The sequence below is a fragment of the Lipotes vexillifer genome, unplaced genomic scaffold (assembly GCF_000442215.2).
Source record: "Lipotes vexillifer unplaced genomic scaffold, Lipotes_vexillifer_v1.1 scaffold447, whole genome shotgun sequence".
NCBI lineage: Eukaryota > Metazoa > Chordata > Mammalia > Artiodactyla > Lipotidae > Lipotes > Lipotes vexillifer.
The window spans coordinates 1,811,449-1,827,159 of record NW_006786302.1 but is presented as its reverse complement, the minus strand read 5'-3'; the positions used below and the strand labels follow the sequence as shown (position 1 = coordinate 1,827,159).

The window sequence follows — 15,711 nt, the reverse complement described above, 5'->3', positions numbered from 1 at the left end:
TTTTATCTTTCCCTACTTCTGTAGTATCACTGCCCTAGATTGGTCTACTGTCATTGGTCTCCTCTTCCTTATATGTCCCCTGTGTGCCATAAACAGTTATATTATTGTTCACTTATATTCATGTTGCTTTGTAACTCTATCCAGTGTGTTTATGTGCCCATGGTCTGTTTCTCCATCTGGATTAAGAGCAATGCCTTGTATAAGTTATTCACAAAAATGTTGGCTAAATGAGAGGGAAATTAGTCTTGAATAAAAATACCTAAGATAATCAGTACTTTTAACTCTTCTATGTTTCTTCCCATTTCATTGCCAGCAGCCATGAATGGATTCTTGGTGCAATAATGAATGTTAGGAATGATTCTCGTGGTGACTCTTGGCAGAACAGGTCGGTGGAGGACTCTTTTTGAGGAAAAAGACGGAGTGAACTAAGCACCGTTGACGGACTCTATGACACATCACAACTGTGTCTGACCCCCAGACTCTCTTAGCACTTAGCAGATAGTATTTGTCTTCTCTAGGCTTGTGTAAGCTAAGGAAATTGGACATCTGCTTTGAATAATATGACCTTAAATCATATTTTTAAGTAAAGCCACATGGTTGTTATTATATCATTTTATTACATTAGGAAGCACCCAGAACAAACAATATCCTCTGGGCTTCTGAAGAGATGCAGGGGCTGATCTAATTGTTTGTACGATATTAAATGTCTTATTTAAAATTTGTACTTTCCAGTGAACCTTGGTAGTTTTTAAAGGAATAGATTTTATTCACATCTCTTTATTTTGCATTTGGTCACTAACTCTTGTTTACTTAAGAAAAAATAATAAAACTGATTTTGGCTCCGTACTTTCATCTGAAACACGGTGGGTTTTAATTTTGCTTTTAAATAAGAGAATGGCTCATGTGATTAGAGAATCGACTAATTTTATTTTTTAAGAGTTATAATTCAAAGCTGAAGATGACCCTAATACCTTCTAGTGCATTTCTGTTCCCCTAATTTTAATTTTCTCCAAAGAGCATATGCCACTAATATTTTGCTATCTCACGCTGTGACATGCTATGAAATTTGGATTATCTGTTGGGCTAAAACATAAGCCCTAGAATCAGACTAGCTGGGTTAAAATCCTGGTTTCCTATGTGACCTTGGGGAAGATTTTTAACCCTTCTGAATATGGAATGATATTAGTACTCCCCCCACCCATCTGTTATTGAGGGGATCAAGTAAAAGAATGGATATGAAGTGCTTAGCAGAGTGAGGGGCACATAGCAAGTACTCAGTAAATATTCAGTAATACCACCAATAGCAATGGCAATAATAATAAACAGAGGAAGCCAGGGTGATTGTCTGTGTTTGGAACAGGGAAGGCCAAGAGGCAGCTTCCTGTGGGCTCAACCCCACTTTCACGTTAGCCAGCCTGCTCATGTTGACCCTGTGACAGGACCACTCTATGTAAACCACTGGCCATTATCATTAATAAATAGAAAATGACTATTTTCATGTCTGGAGCGTTGTTTAGTATTTATACCCCATAAATCAAAACACTGGAGACTTAGAAATGTATATGCCTTTCGGCGCCCTGACTCGTAGGGCTCTATTCAGTGGAAAAACAGTGTGTTCACATGGATTTTATTGGAATATACATGGTAGCAGCAGCAGGTTGAAAAGGTTGAGCTGGGTCTGTATGTCTGTATTGACCTCAAGAGTTATCCATGTTATATTACTGGTTAAGGGACAAAACAAACTCCAGAGGAAAGTGTCAGGTTATTATTCTTTGAAAAACATAGGAAAAGGCTAAAAAAAAAATCATATATGTTTGGGCTTCCCTGGTGGCGCAGTGGTTGAGAGTCCGCCTGCCGATGCAGGGGACACGGGTTCGTGCCCCGGTCTGGGAGGATCCCACATGCCGCGGAGCGGCTGGGCCCGTGAGCCATGGCCGCTGAGCCTGCGCGTCCGGAGCCTGTGCTCCGCAACGGGAGAGGCCACAACGGTGAGAGGCCCGCGTACCACAAACAAACAAACAAACAAACAAAAAATATATATATGTTTGTATGTATATAAAGAAGGATTTTGAAGGAAATACACTATTACTTTAGTGGAATAGATTTGTGGATATCTGAGTGAGAAGTGTTTAATTTTCCGTTTGAAATCCTTTATTTTTTGACTTTTTATAATGGTATGTGTTACTTTTATTATTTCAAAAAAGTAAAGGAAGAAGTTAAAGCACAGGGAAAGTAAGAACTAGGTCTCTATGTAAAAGAAAAAAGTCTGCAGGGATATTTAAAATGTGGTTATGTATTAATTTGCTAATATACAGATTTTTCCCTGGGATTTTCCCAAGTACACAGTTGTCTCTCCTGTAAGCAGAGCAGTTCATCATCAAGTGAGTACATTTTGAAAAGAGCTTAATAAAAATGAATAATTTAAAATGGTTAGAATTTAAGCTATATTCAATTGACTTAAAAGGGAAAATAAAATATGCTAGAAACAGGAAAAAAAAAACCCACCTCATTAGAACTCTGTGAAAGATGAGAAAGAGAGGTGTTTGAAAACCTTAGGTCTTAACAGAAATGTAAATATTTATACCGAATTCTGAAGGACAAAAACGACTAAAAGCTAAATAGTGGAACTCCTATAAAAGTAATTTTCCACCCAACCAAGCTCAGAGGTACAATGATAGAATAATATATCTGAACTTGTTTCTTTTTTTTTTTTTTTTTTGCGTTACACGGGCCTCTCACTATTGTGGCCTCTCCCACTGCAGAGCACAGGCTCCGGATGCACAGGCTCAGCGGCCATGGCTCACGGGCCCAGCCGCTCTGCGGCTTGTGGGATTTTCCCGGACCGGGGCACGAACCCGTGTCCCCTGCATTGGCAGGCGGACTCTCAACCACTGCGCCACCAGGGAAGCCCTGAACTTGTTTCTAGATCACCTAACTAATAAACTAACTCGATGTACTAGATTGAACTATTCTAATTAAACTACAGTTCCTACTGGTTGGAAATACTGAGAGAGAAAACCAAAAGCTTCTTTCTGAAATTTTTCGTGAATGTTAATTGAAATATCTAACAGTGGGTAAATTATTCAACATGTTATGTTATATCCAAGGATACCATGGGTATAAACAGAACATTTTTGGTAACATGCACCATTCTTGTCGAAAATCTGAATGAGCTTTACATCTTTACTTTTTTTTCATTAATTTTGTTTGCAAAATCTGTTCTCTCTTTCTCTCCTTGTGTATGTGAATGTGTGTATGTATACTATGTGTGTGTATGTGTGATTCACAAACATCATATTGATATAAACTCATTCTTAAGTGATTTTTTAAAAATTAGTTTAGATTAAATTAGATTTTCAAATTTATTATCCTTTTTTGAATCACACGTCCAACATGTTCTCAGAAAGACGTATTCATTTTCTGTAATGCATTTTCAATGATGTAACATGATCCAAAATTCAGCCCATTTAGATATTGTTAGCTTAAAAATTGTTTTTATTATATGAACCTCTAATTATGAAAATGTTCAAAATCCAGATTCAACCAAAAATGGCTAAATTTTGCTATGTAACACAGTGTCCCCAAAGTTGGTGTCTTCAAGCAGTACCCGTAGCTGTCAATTCTGTGGGTCAGCAGTTTGGGCCAGACTCAGCTGAGTGGCTCTGTGATCTGGGGCGTGCGGGGCTGTCTTGGCTGGGCTCCCCCATGCATCAGTGGTCAGCTGTAGGTCAGGGTCAACTGGGGCCTGGCTGGGACAGCTCAGCTCTGCTTCCCAGGGTCCCTGTCCTCCAGCAAGTGGCCTGGACCTTTTCACCTGGTAGTGAACAAGTCTTCTCTGGTAACCTCAGGTTTATTTATCATAATTAGCCTTTATTTCTTTATAGATACCTATTATATGTATATATAGTATCTAGACTTAAGAGGGTATAATGTTCTTCCTAAAGTGATCTAACTAATGTGCCACATGCTTCATACTGAGAGGCAGCTTGGTATCCTGCCGCAAAGCACAGACTCTGAGACAGTTTGCCTGGGGGTCATATCTCATCTCTACCACTTACTAGCTGAAAGACCTTGGACAAGTTACTTAACCTCTCTACACCCCAGTTTCTCGTCTTCTGTAAGAGTTAAAAGAGTTAATATAGGTAAAGCATTTAGAAGAATGCCTGGTATATTTATATATATATATATATATATCTTGTGTAATATGTTAGCTATTATTACTCATATTAATAATCAATATATTTACCTATTTATCAGAAAATTCTTAATACTTCGTTTTGTAAACACAACTCACAGCTTTCACAATCACCATTAATTATTATAGCATTTTTTCCCTTGCAATAAAAAAATGTACATTTATAACTCAATGGATTTGGTAAAATTTCAGCTCAGATTTTTCATTCCGAGTTACATCTAGAATGATTCTGCATATCTGAAAATTAATGTTTGGATCTTGGAAAGAAATCTGAATGGCATACCTGGTTAATATTTCTGACCTTGTTAAGCTGAATAGACAAGGATGATGTAGTCTATATAATCACATGATCATTGACACTCATGACCACAGGAGGGCCAGAAATTACCTTGAAGTAGGCATTCAGCTATTCCATCTCCCTAAGCTAAAACCAGATACATTTGGACAAAAACCGGGGCCGAGGCCAGACTTTGGCACATGGCTACTCTGTACCAGGCACTCCTCTAAGAAGCGTTCTAAGTGAATCATCTCATTTAGTTCACTGAACACCCTCTTTGAAATGGGCACAATTGTATCCCCACTTCCTAGTTCAGGAGACTGAGGCAGAGTGACGTTAGCTAACTCTCTCAGTGACATCCAGTAAGTGGCCGAATTAGGATCCAAATCCAGGCTGTCTAGTTGCAGAGCCCCAGCCCTTTCCACCAAGGTCAAGGCGCCCCGTGTCCTACCCTGCACCAGGAGTCCTGGTCCACGTAGCCCTCAGAACCTCTTTCAAAGTAGACACTCTTCTTATTTCTAGATGAGTCTACTCAGGATTCTCCCCAGCCTGCTCTAGAAGGGCAAAGTATGTCTTTACAGTAGGAATGCTGTCAAAATCGCCGTGCTTCCTTCCCCATCACGTACAGGAGCTTCGCCAGAACCTCACAGATGTTTGGGTTTGAAGTTTTTACGTATTTAAGAAATTTTCTCATGTTTAAAATCATACCCGACATTTGCTCTAACTTAAATGTCTTGATTTCGTCGTGAGAATGAATATTTTCCCAGGCATCTCTTCTCTAATTGTGTTTCTGCTAATATGAATTGCCTCTTCATATCGTTTGCTAATTATTTATCGGTGTCTTAGTGCTTTTTCTGATGAATTATCCAACAGATTCCTTCAATTCCAGACTGTTCTGATCACTCATAAATTTGATATTGTATCATCAGTGTAATGCGGAGACCAGATTAATTTCCTTGACTGACTAACCTTGTTAAATTTTGATAATTCCTCCTTCCTGCCCTCTGATCCCCGCGAATCCCTGCTGGGCTCTGCCTTCCCACCCCAGCCAGGCTAATGAAACATCTCATGCAAAATCTTTTGCTTCCTCTTCAGGAGTATGGGGAGCTCCCAACTGGGGATGTTAACAGAACCCTTGGAGTTTCTTGGAGAACGATTTTTTTTATGGCAAAGGGTGACTCCTTAAGCTGAAAATGTCAAATATGATGCACTTTTAAAATATTTCAGTTTGGTTTACATTTCATATAGAAGCTTACTGTATAATGCCTTTTTAAAATCTTTGTTTGTTTTATTTTGTTTTTTTGTTTGTAATGTCTTCTAACAAGACATAGTTTAGCTGGTAGATAGACTATCACCAGACACACATGCAAAAAAAAAAAAAAAAAACTCTAAATTAACAGTAATTTAGGGAAAAAATAAGCAGAAGCTTATATTGTGATGGCTTGTGTCATCTGAGACTTAGAACAAAAATGAACTCTTTTCTAAAGCCGTCAATTGATAAAAAGCCTGACTTACATGGGAAATTAAGCAGCCTCTTGAGAACATTCTAACCAGGCTACCTGTCACTTCCCCGTCCTCGTACCTGGGGCTCATTTGCTGAGATAAGGTCATTAGCGTCGTCAGATAGTTAAAATGTGTTTGCTTTATTCTGTGTTTGTTCTTTACCTATAAATTATAAAGCACACACCTGGTATTTTCCAGCTAAGTCATTAAAGCAGTTTGTCTAGATGACACACTAGAATACAAGTGAGTTCTCCTTAAAGCATCACTTTTCTTATGGAAGGAGAGACATTACTTCTCTCAATGGAACCCCCAGGGTTTCTTCTGTTTTCCAGAAACCTCTTCCTTCCTGCTTTGTCTCTCATATGATAACTGTGTCTCAAAACTCTTTTTTTTTTTAAGAGTTTCTGGTTGATGGTTCTAGGTTGTAAGCCCACAGATTTTACAGCCACTTCAGGCTGCAGTTATGTAAATATTGGTGACCTTAATAGATCTGATTTGTTAATCTGTACATTTTTTTTGTTTCTGTGCTCAATTCAACATATTTCTAATATGATAGACAGCCTAGCTGTGAGGTTCTTGCTGGAAGAATCGGTCCAGGTTTTGTTGTTTGTAGTTCTCAAAATGCTCAGTACATAATGTATCAGATGAGTCCTGCCATGGCTAAAAATGACTAGTTAAGGCAAATTAATATCTTTTGGACACCTCAATATTTCTATGAGTAATAAAGAATAAAAATACCCATTCAGTTATGCTATGAATCACTAAATTAACAATTGCATTATCTTTGAGGCATTTAATTTAAATGTCCTGAAGCAAGTGTTTTATACACATTTTAGGTGTGAGCTGTGCTTATTATTTTTTTAATTATTTTTTATTGACGTATAGTTGATTTATAATGTCTCAGGTATACAGCAAAGTGATTCAGTTATACATATATGTATATATATATACATATATGTATGTATTCTTTTTCAGATTCTTTTCTATTGTAGGTTATTACAAGATGTTGAATGTAGTTCCCCGTGCTATACAGTAGGTCCTTATTGATTATCTATTTTATATATAGGAGTGTATATCTGTTAATCCTAATCTGTCCCTCTCCCCCTTTCCCCTTTGGTAACCATAAGTTTGTTTTCTATGTCTGTGAGTCTCTTTCTGTTTTGTAAATAAGTTTACTTGTACCACTTGTTTTTAGATTCCACATATAAGTGATATCATGTGATATTTGTCTTTCTCTGTCTGATTTACTTCACTTGGTATGGTCATCTCTAGGTCCATCCCTATTGCTACAAATGGCATTATCCCATTCTTTTTTATGGTTGAGTAATATTCCATTATATATAATGATATATACCACATCTTCTTTTTTTTTTTTTTTTCTTGCGTTATGCGGGCCTCTCACTGCTGCGGCCTCTCCCATTTGCGGAGCACAGGCTCCGGACGCGCAGGCCCAGCAGCCATGGCTCACGGGCCCAGCCGCTCCGCGGCACGCGGGATCCTCCCGAAACGGGGCACGAACCCGCGTCTCCTGCACCGGCAGGCGGACTCTCAAGCACTGCGCCACCAGGGAAGCCCTATACCACATCTTCTTTATCCATTAATCTGTCAATGGACATTTAGGTTGCTTCCATGTCCGGGCTTTGTAAATAGTTGAACTATGCTTATTCTTAATTTTATAACACCTAGATTGATGCGGAATTCCCTTGGGGAGCACAGAGTGCCTTTTACTAGCCAGTATGACATGCAAGAAGGCCGGGCCGCATGAGTCCCCAGCTTTCCTCCTACTGAGATCACATACTGGACTCTTCAGGAGGGAAGAGATCGTGCAGTTGGAGAGTATAGCTTGAGCTTCCCTGTGGATGGTGTTGCTTCTTTGCCATCTTACTGTATTTTCACCAGAGTTTTAGGAACATGGCAAAAATCATTGCAACTAACAGATGTTCTTCTAGCTCAGTAATTATTGAGAATCCACAAGGAAGGCAAGAAGAGAGAGGGGAAAAATAGAAAGGGACAGAGGACATCTGGATGAAGAGAGAATTTTTTTATTAAAAGTTTTCTTCTCGGGCTTCCCTCGTGGTGCAGTAGTTGAGAGTCCACCTGCCGATGCAGGGGACACGGGTTCGTGCCCCGGTCTGGGAAGATCCCACATGCCGCGGAGCGGCTGGGCCCGTGAGCCATGGCCGCTGAGCCTGCGCGTCCAGAGCCTGTGCTCCGCAACGGGAGAGGCCACGACAGTGAGAGGCCCGCGTACCGCAAAAAAAAAAAAAAAAAAAAGTTTTCTTCTCTAGTGGTTGCAAAATAACGTATTTCACATTTGTGCTCGGGTGACATTTTCGAAAGAGGCGCAGAAAAGGCCCTTCGAAAAAGGAAGGATGCTTGACGCCTGGTCTGTGGAACAGGAGTGTGGCCGTGGAGAAGGAGGTCTCATCAGGCTGAAATGGGTGCTAATAAGTGCTTTTAAAGTGCTGGTGGCACCTCCCCGCAGAGGTTTTGTTCCCTTGGAGCTTTGCTCCCGAGTTCATTTATTTCTCCACAGTCTTCATCTTCCCTATTTCACAAGGTTTCTCATCAGAAAAGACATCGTCTTTAGGACCATTGTTATACTGGCTGAGGGAGCAGGAGAAGGGATATAGTATTTTAGTATTTTGATATTTGAGGGGTAAGATCAAATTTAAAATTACAAATTAAAAAGAAAAAGCTTTCTCACTGAGGAGGCAGAGCACAGGTTAGATCTTCTTGATTTGGAGGTACTGGGGGGCCTTAAAGTACGGCCTTAAAGCAGTCTTGGGCTATGAAATCAGTTGTGGGTCATATCCAATGTTCATTGACTTATTTATGTTGCGAGATGAAATAGGGTAGAATAGGAAATGGGGGTATAATGCACAGACACACATGGTAAGAAACATAGTGATGCATTTTTTTTCATGAGTTTTGACCGAATATGTGTGTGTTTGTGTGCAACGCACAGCATCACACATGTATGCTGCCTTGCAGCATGCTATCTGTTTGATACAATGAGTTATGGTGAAAATGTTTGAGAAATATTGCTTCTGGGGCGTTGCCTCCGGAGCTTGAATGTAAAAAATTCAAAGTCGCCCCAGCTCTATCAGATGGTGTCAATGGGCCTCTTTGGTGAGTTAAGGACTTCTTTGCGTTTCTTCCAGTCTTTACTATTGGGAGAATTTAATGAATTGGCCTGAGCACTAACTGCACATCTTACTTCCTTGCATTCTCTATTCCTTAAGAATAGCCCAGGTATATGGTGACTCTGTGTGCCTTGCCCACCAGCTCTCTTCTTTTCTCCTTGCCTTGAAACCGGTTCTTTTTCAGTTCCATTCACCGTAGTTGAGTCCGTCTCTTCTCTGTGTGTCCACTTGCGTCCCACTCTTCCTTTTCATTGTCTTGTACCACTTTCTGTCATAGCCAAAGGGCTTGACTGATGACCGTTATGTCTGGCTTAAGAAACCAGAGAATTTTTTTCCATTCCTTTCTTTCAGTTTTTCTGTCTTCGTCTTCCTCTTCCACTGCCTAGAAAACATGCCTCTTGGGCACCCGGGGTGCTAAACCATTGTCACTTTAAGTGCATGCCACTCAGTGGGTTCTGCAGGTCAGAGCTGGTCCCCACATTGTTCCTGGTCCAGGACCACTATAGAAATTGAGGGCAAGTCTTTAGAAATTTTTATAGGAATTTAACAGAGTAATTTTATGTTTATTTAAGCTAACAAATTTGGGCTTGCATTTTGCATGTCTTTTTATTTCCTTTTTTCTAGAAATCCATGTTCATTGTATTTTACATAAACTCGATCTGAGCTGCAGCAGAAAATTACAAAACTGGTCCTTCATCATCAGTGGTTTCAGAGGCACTGCTCTAGATAACTGAATTGTTATAACTGGCATGTCTAACGGGTCAGAGTGAGAATGAATGACCCTGTAACCCAGATTCTGGATATATGCTAGCAAAGATGGAACTTGTAAACTATTTATGTAGCTTTTGGATCGTAAGTCCACCGATTTGAAGGCATGGCGGTAGAGGGGAAAACGAAGACAAAACAGCCAAAGGGAGAGAAGAGCCAATGATCTGTGTGCTTTTACTGAAACTAAGAGGCTTAAATAGTGAAAGTAGTAATGGCTTTAAACTTCATAAAGTACTGCTTCTCTGTCAGCAAAGGTATTGAATAACACACACAGTTCTCTCTTCCTGCTGCATTTGTTGTGTGCACAAAGTTTCTCAAATGCTGAAGGAGAATTCTTGCAGTTTCCTCAGCCTTTAAGAATCTGGAGGCTCTAACACCAATGCAAATTTTAATGATGGTGTAGAAGGAATAGCTAATTATATGTCGTTATTGCCGCCATCACCAGCAGTGATGGGAGGTGGCCTCATCAAATGCATTTGCCAGTGGATATGATTAAGCTCAATTTAATTCACCCAAAGATTCAAGAATACGAACATCACATGTTCTCATAACAGAGTTCTCCTTTTCAGAGAAACCAAAATAATGATTCTTAAAGACCTTCCAAGTCTGCCTGTAGAGACGGCCCCTTTTGAAGCCAGCTCCATTCCAAGGAGATCTTTCCATTTACCTGCAATGTTATATTCTCTCCACTTCTGTACTAGGTGACTTAAGGGGGTTTGTTATCTGAACAGAAACAGAATTTCAATGTTGATTTGAATTCTGATTTCTTTTATTTATTTGCCCAGTTGGAGTACTTTTGGTAGGGAAAAAAACTTAGGTAAGGATGTATCAAAAAGGGGGACCCAATTACTCTTTGGAAATGCATTTCCTCACAGTACAAACATTGAACTAGAAGGTGAAAATTAAACATTCAGCCATATAGGGACATTTAAGAAAGCAGACGTAATAGTCTAGAATTGAATAGAAATGCTTTTAATTCTTTAAACATCAGCTATGATGTTGACTTTCCTTCCATAGTAGGTAGGTGATAAATTCAAACAATTAAAAGGCATCTCACCTGCTATCCCTTTAGACACAACTGGGAATTTACCCCAGGATTCCAAGTTGCTAGACGATGCTAAACATAAATGTTCACACTTTCTTCTGTACATTCAGCATAGGACAATAGTGCAGCACTGCCAGGAAGTATGAGTGCCGGCTGAAATATCATCTTCTGTACTTCCAACCATGTGATAAGTCCTCGTGACCACACGCAGAAGTGAAGATCTCCTTCCCAAAGCTTAAATGTAGGGGCAAGATGGATCGAGTTGAAGGTCTTGTAAAACTTCGGTACTAATGTTCCTCTCCCATAAAGAAAGGGAACTTAAACATTACCATTTTAGGTGAAAAAGGATAGGACCAGGAGGGTTGTGGACAGGCAGGCAGAAATAAATATATAGAGCTAAATGCTGAAGAATTACAGGTAATTTAGAGAAGCAGGCATTAGGAGGTATGAAGCAACATAGTAATCGTAATGATAATCACCAATAATTTTTGAGCCTGTGCTATATGGCAAACACTGTCCTAAATGCCTGTATATGCATTAATCGTTCATTGTGAAGCTACACAGAAATACCAGCTGAGGGACACTTCTCAGGGAACTATACCCCAGGGAACAGGTGCTCAGTAAAGAGAGACTTTTTCTCTAAAATATAGTGTGCATTAGAGAAAGACAAATACTGTTGATGTCACTTATATGTGGAATCTAAAAAATACAACAGACTAGTGAATATAACAAAAAAGAAGCAAGACTCACAGATACAGAAAATAAACTGGTGATTACCGGGGGGAGGGGGAAAGGGGGAAGTGAAAGGAGGGTACGGAATTAAGAGATATAAACTATAAGGTATAAAATAAGCTACAAGGATATATTGTACAACACAGGAAATAGAGCCAATATTTTACAATAACTATAAATGGAGTATAACCTTTAGAAGTTGTGAATCACTCTATTGTACACCTGTAACTTATATAATATTGTACAGCAGCTGTACCTCAGTAAAAAGAATACTGTGTGTTGACGAGCTGCTCATTGGTTTCTGGACTGTTTAGAAGCAGGACCTTTGCCTGTGACTGAGGGGACAGTCTAGATGGAGCTGCTTCCAGAAGGCAGAACCAGTGAGGTAGGAAGACGGTTCAGGTAGAGCAGGTGTTTCGACCAGCTCCACACACCTGTCCTTGGAAACCCTTTGACTATTGCAACAAAACCATGCACCGAAAATGCTAGATCTTGTAAGAAAACTGGAGCTGACTATTCAAAATCTACACAGCTTTGTAGCCAGAGAACCAATGAAACAGTCACAGCCCTAATAAAAATCCTGGCCTCATTAACTTCCACCTGGCACTTAGAATCCCTGTGAGTCCATCCTTAGCCCTGTGCCTGAGGGCTTCCACATCCGCCTTCTCACCAGAGGGGCCCTCGGAGTCAGTCATTCCCTTCTGATAGAGACCACTCTCTGCCAGCTGAAATATACGATCTGGGTTCATCGTCTCCATCAGTCAGTGTGCTTTCCTCTCTAAACTCGGGAGGGGAGCAGAAGCTTCACAGCTTCTTCATCTGGTCTTGCAGTTTCCCAGACAGCCTCACAGAGCAGGGAGAGGAATGGCTCTGTAGAGCCACTAAACTTCTTGCCACTTTTGACCCTAAGCGAAGGCCCTTCTGCAGGAGTTTCACCTTTGTCGAAAGGCCATCACGTAGCCCTTTATTGGAGAGAAAATTTGCATTGATTGCTCTACAACGTTAATGTCCTGCAAAAAATTGCACATGGTCTGAAGGGGCTCTAGTGTTATGTGGATGTCACTCCCCTATTTGCTAATCCTATTAGCTAATCTGCATTGCAGCAACATGCCTTGTAACGGGATAGACTGTATTCTGGTTCAAAAGAGGGAAAAAAAGGAGAAAGTATAAAAATCAGGATCATTTGAGTGTTTGCAACTTAAAATGCCTGAGTTTCACCTTGACCTCAAGATAAAAATTAGTATTTTGTCCTAGAATGAAGCTTAATGAGTAAATATTGAAGGATAGGCTGTGTAGTTGGGGAAAATAGTGTTTTAGGGAAACCCAGTGATTTCCCAAACAACTGTGGTAGGATGTTACCTGGTTTATATCAACGTGTGAAAAGAGACTCTTCATCCAGTCATCCAAACTAGACTTTCCAGGATGCAGGAAACCTACTTTTGCTCTCCTATACATATTGATTGCCATATTTACCATCTCTGGTTGCCCAAGTTTAAGTGATGGAAACACTCCAAGAAGTAATATTCTCGGCAGAGTGACAATACTAAAGCTTTTGGTGATTCAGAGTTGGCTTCATGCCTTAGCCCCATCAGGGAATATTCTACATTGCAACTATGTTGCAGATGCCAGAGCCCCAAATGATTGAATTTGGAATAAATACACTTATATTTTACTAAGAGTGACAAAGTACAATTTTTAACTCATAAGCACCAACTGCCCTCTTTCAACTTGTGATGGGGTTGGTCGACCCTGTGTATTTTGAAGAACTTTTTTTTTCACGTTTTGTAGAGCATAGCTAACCCAAAGCACTGCAGTGATATTCTCTTGTCACAAAATCCCTCTCTCTGTCCCCAACTCTTTCTTAAATCACATTTGCAGTGCTTCTTTATTACTGAAATATATGTTCCGCAATAATCCTTCCCCTGTGGCTTGACTTTCATATTTCCAGGTGCGTAACATTCATCTCTTGAAAAATTGCTGTATTTTCAGATAGCTCCTATAATTTTCCTTCACTGTCATGAAAGGGTTTGTTTTCTCCATATGTGCTCAAATGGCGCATGAAGAAATGTGGAGTTATTGGAGGGTAGCAGGATGAGTAATGGGCTGGAGACCCAGAGGCTCCAAGTTCTGATTTCGCCACTGACTCATCCTAAAGCCTGGATAAGATGCGTCCTCATCTGTCTGTGACTCAGTTCCTATTTTTCTTACATGGCATTGACACTAGCTCATCTCATGAAGGGGCCCTGAGAGGTCATAGCCAGAAGCAAACATTTTGTAATATTGATCCTTTAACAATAGTCTATTAATTGTTAAAGGATATATCTACATTCCTGGTTTTTATTTAGTCCTCCTGATAATTCCCTGGGAAAAGTAGTCTTCTCATTTTGCTGTTTAGGAATTCACAGCTTGTGGATGAGAGAAAATTTCCACACTTTTTCTAAGATTGTATATGTATCTTTATAGATATGTGTGGGTGTTTACTAAAATATATATACCCACAAACGTGCATACACACACCTCCTTGAAAATTATGGTTCACAGTGCAGGACGTTTTTAAAGGAATACTCAGCTGAGGGTAATAGTCTCTTCATGCCATAGAAACCATGAGTCCAACCACCCTGAGTAGTATTTTTTTTTATCTTTATTTTCCAAATTTAGTTGTGCTTCCCCCTCAGAATTTCTATACATGTTTTCCTCTCTGCTGAAGGCTTGTGATGACCTGTTCTCCCATTCATCTTAGAAAATTGTGATTTACCTTTCTTTATGTGATATATGAAATTCATATATTTATTTTAGTTGCTGTTTCGGGTGATCTTAGGCATGAAGAAAGTCCAAGTGACCTTTCCCAAGGTCAGGGTATCTGGGAAGCTTGAATCCATCTGGAAACTCTTCAGCACTCATGGGTGGGTTAGTGCCCTGGATGAAAAGTTGAAAACAAGGAGCTCACAGAGACTTCTGTGAACGACTGTCCCCCATGGGCACAACCATTGATCGGTAAACTCCGTCATCCCCCCATTATGAGAACACCCCTAGTCGAGCAGAAGCCAGTTGTGACAGTACTTGGGGGGATGGGTGCTGAGCTGCAAGAAAATCATGTTATATTGATGACAAGGAGCATCATCAGGCCAATTTTCTAAGATTCCACAAACCAGAACAATCTGTTCCCTTTCTCTAGATTATATGAGAATCTCAGAGTGTCTGTGATTACTCAGTGGTGGTACCATTGTAGAACAGTGTTGTTTAGAGATGATGGAAAAGTTCAATATCTGTGTAGCCCAGTATGGTAGCAACTGGCCCCATGTGGCTGTTGAGCGCTTGAAATGTGGTTCCTGGGGCTGAGGACCTACACTTTCAATATTACAGAACTTTTTTTTTTTATCCAGGTGCTGAATTTTTTTTAATTCATATTTTTTTTTATTGAAGTCTAGTTGATTTACAGTGTTAATTTCTGCTATACAGCAAAGCGGCTCAGTTATCCATATGTATATTCTTTTTCATATTCTTTTCCATGATGGTTTATCCCAGGATTTTAAATATAGTTCCCTGTGCTATATATATAGTAGGACCTTGTTGTTATCCATTCCATATGTAATAATTTTCATCTACCAAGCCCAAGTTCCCAGTCCAACCCTCCTCCATATGCTCCAGCAATTCCACTTCTGGGCATATATCCGGACAAAACTATAATTCAAAAAATACATGCACCCCTATGTTCATAGTAGCACTATTCACAATAGCCAAGACATGGAAACAACCTAAATGTCCATTGACAGATGAATAAAGAAGATGTGATATATATATAATAATATATTTTATATATATACACACACACACACAACACACACACTCACACAATGGAATATTACTGAGCCATAAAAAAGAACAAAATAATGGCATTTGAAGCTACGTGGATGGACCTAGAGATTATCATACTAAGTGAAGTAAGTCAGAAAGACAAAGACAAATACCATGTGATATCACTTATATGTGGAATCTAAAATATGACTCAATGTTATAGAATTTTTTTTTTTTTTTTTTTTTTTTT

At 39.6% G+C, this 15,711-nt stretch overlaps 1 protein-coding gene across 1 annotated transcript in view; it reads left to right on the top strand.

Moving 5' to 3' along the window:
- The window catches only part of PTPRM (protein tyrosine phosphatase receptor type M), a 594,672-nt gene that overhangs the window by 80,566 nt on the left and 498,395 nt on the right, over positions 1-15,711 (top strand).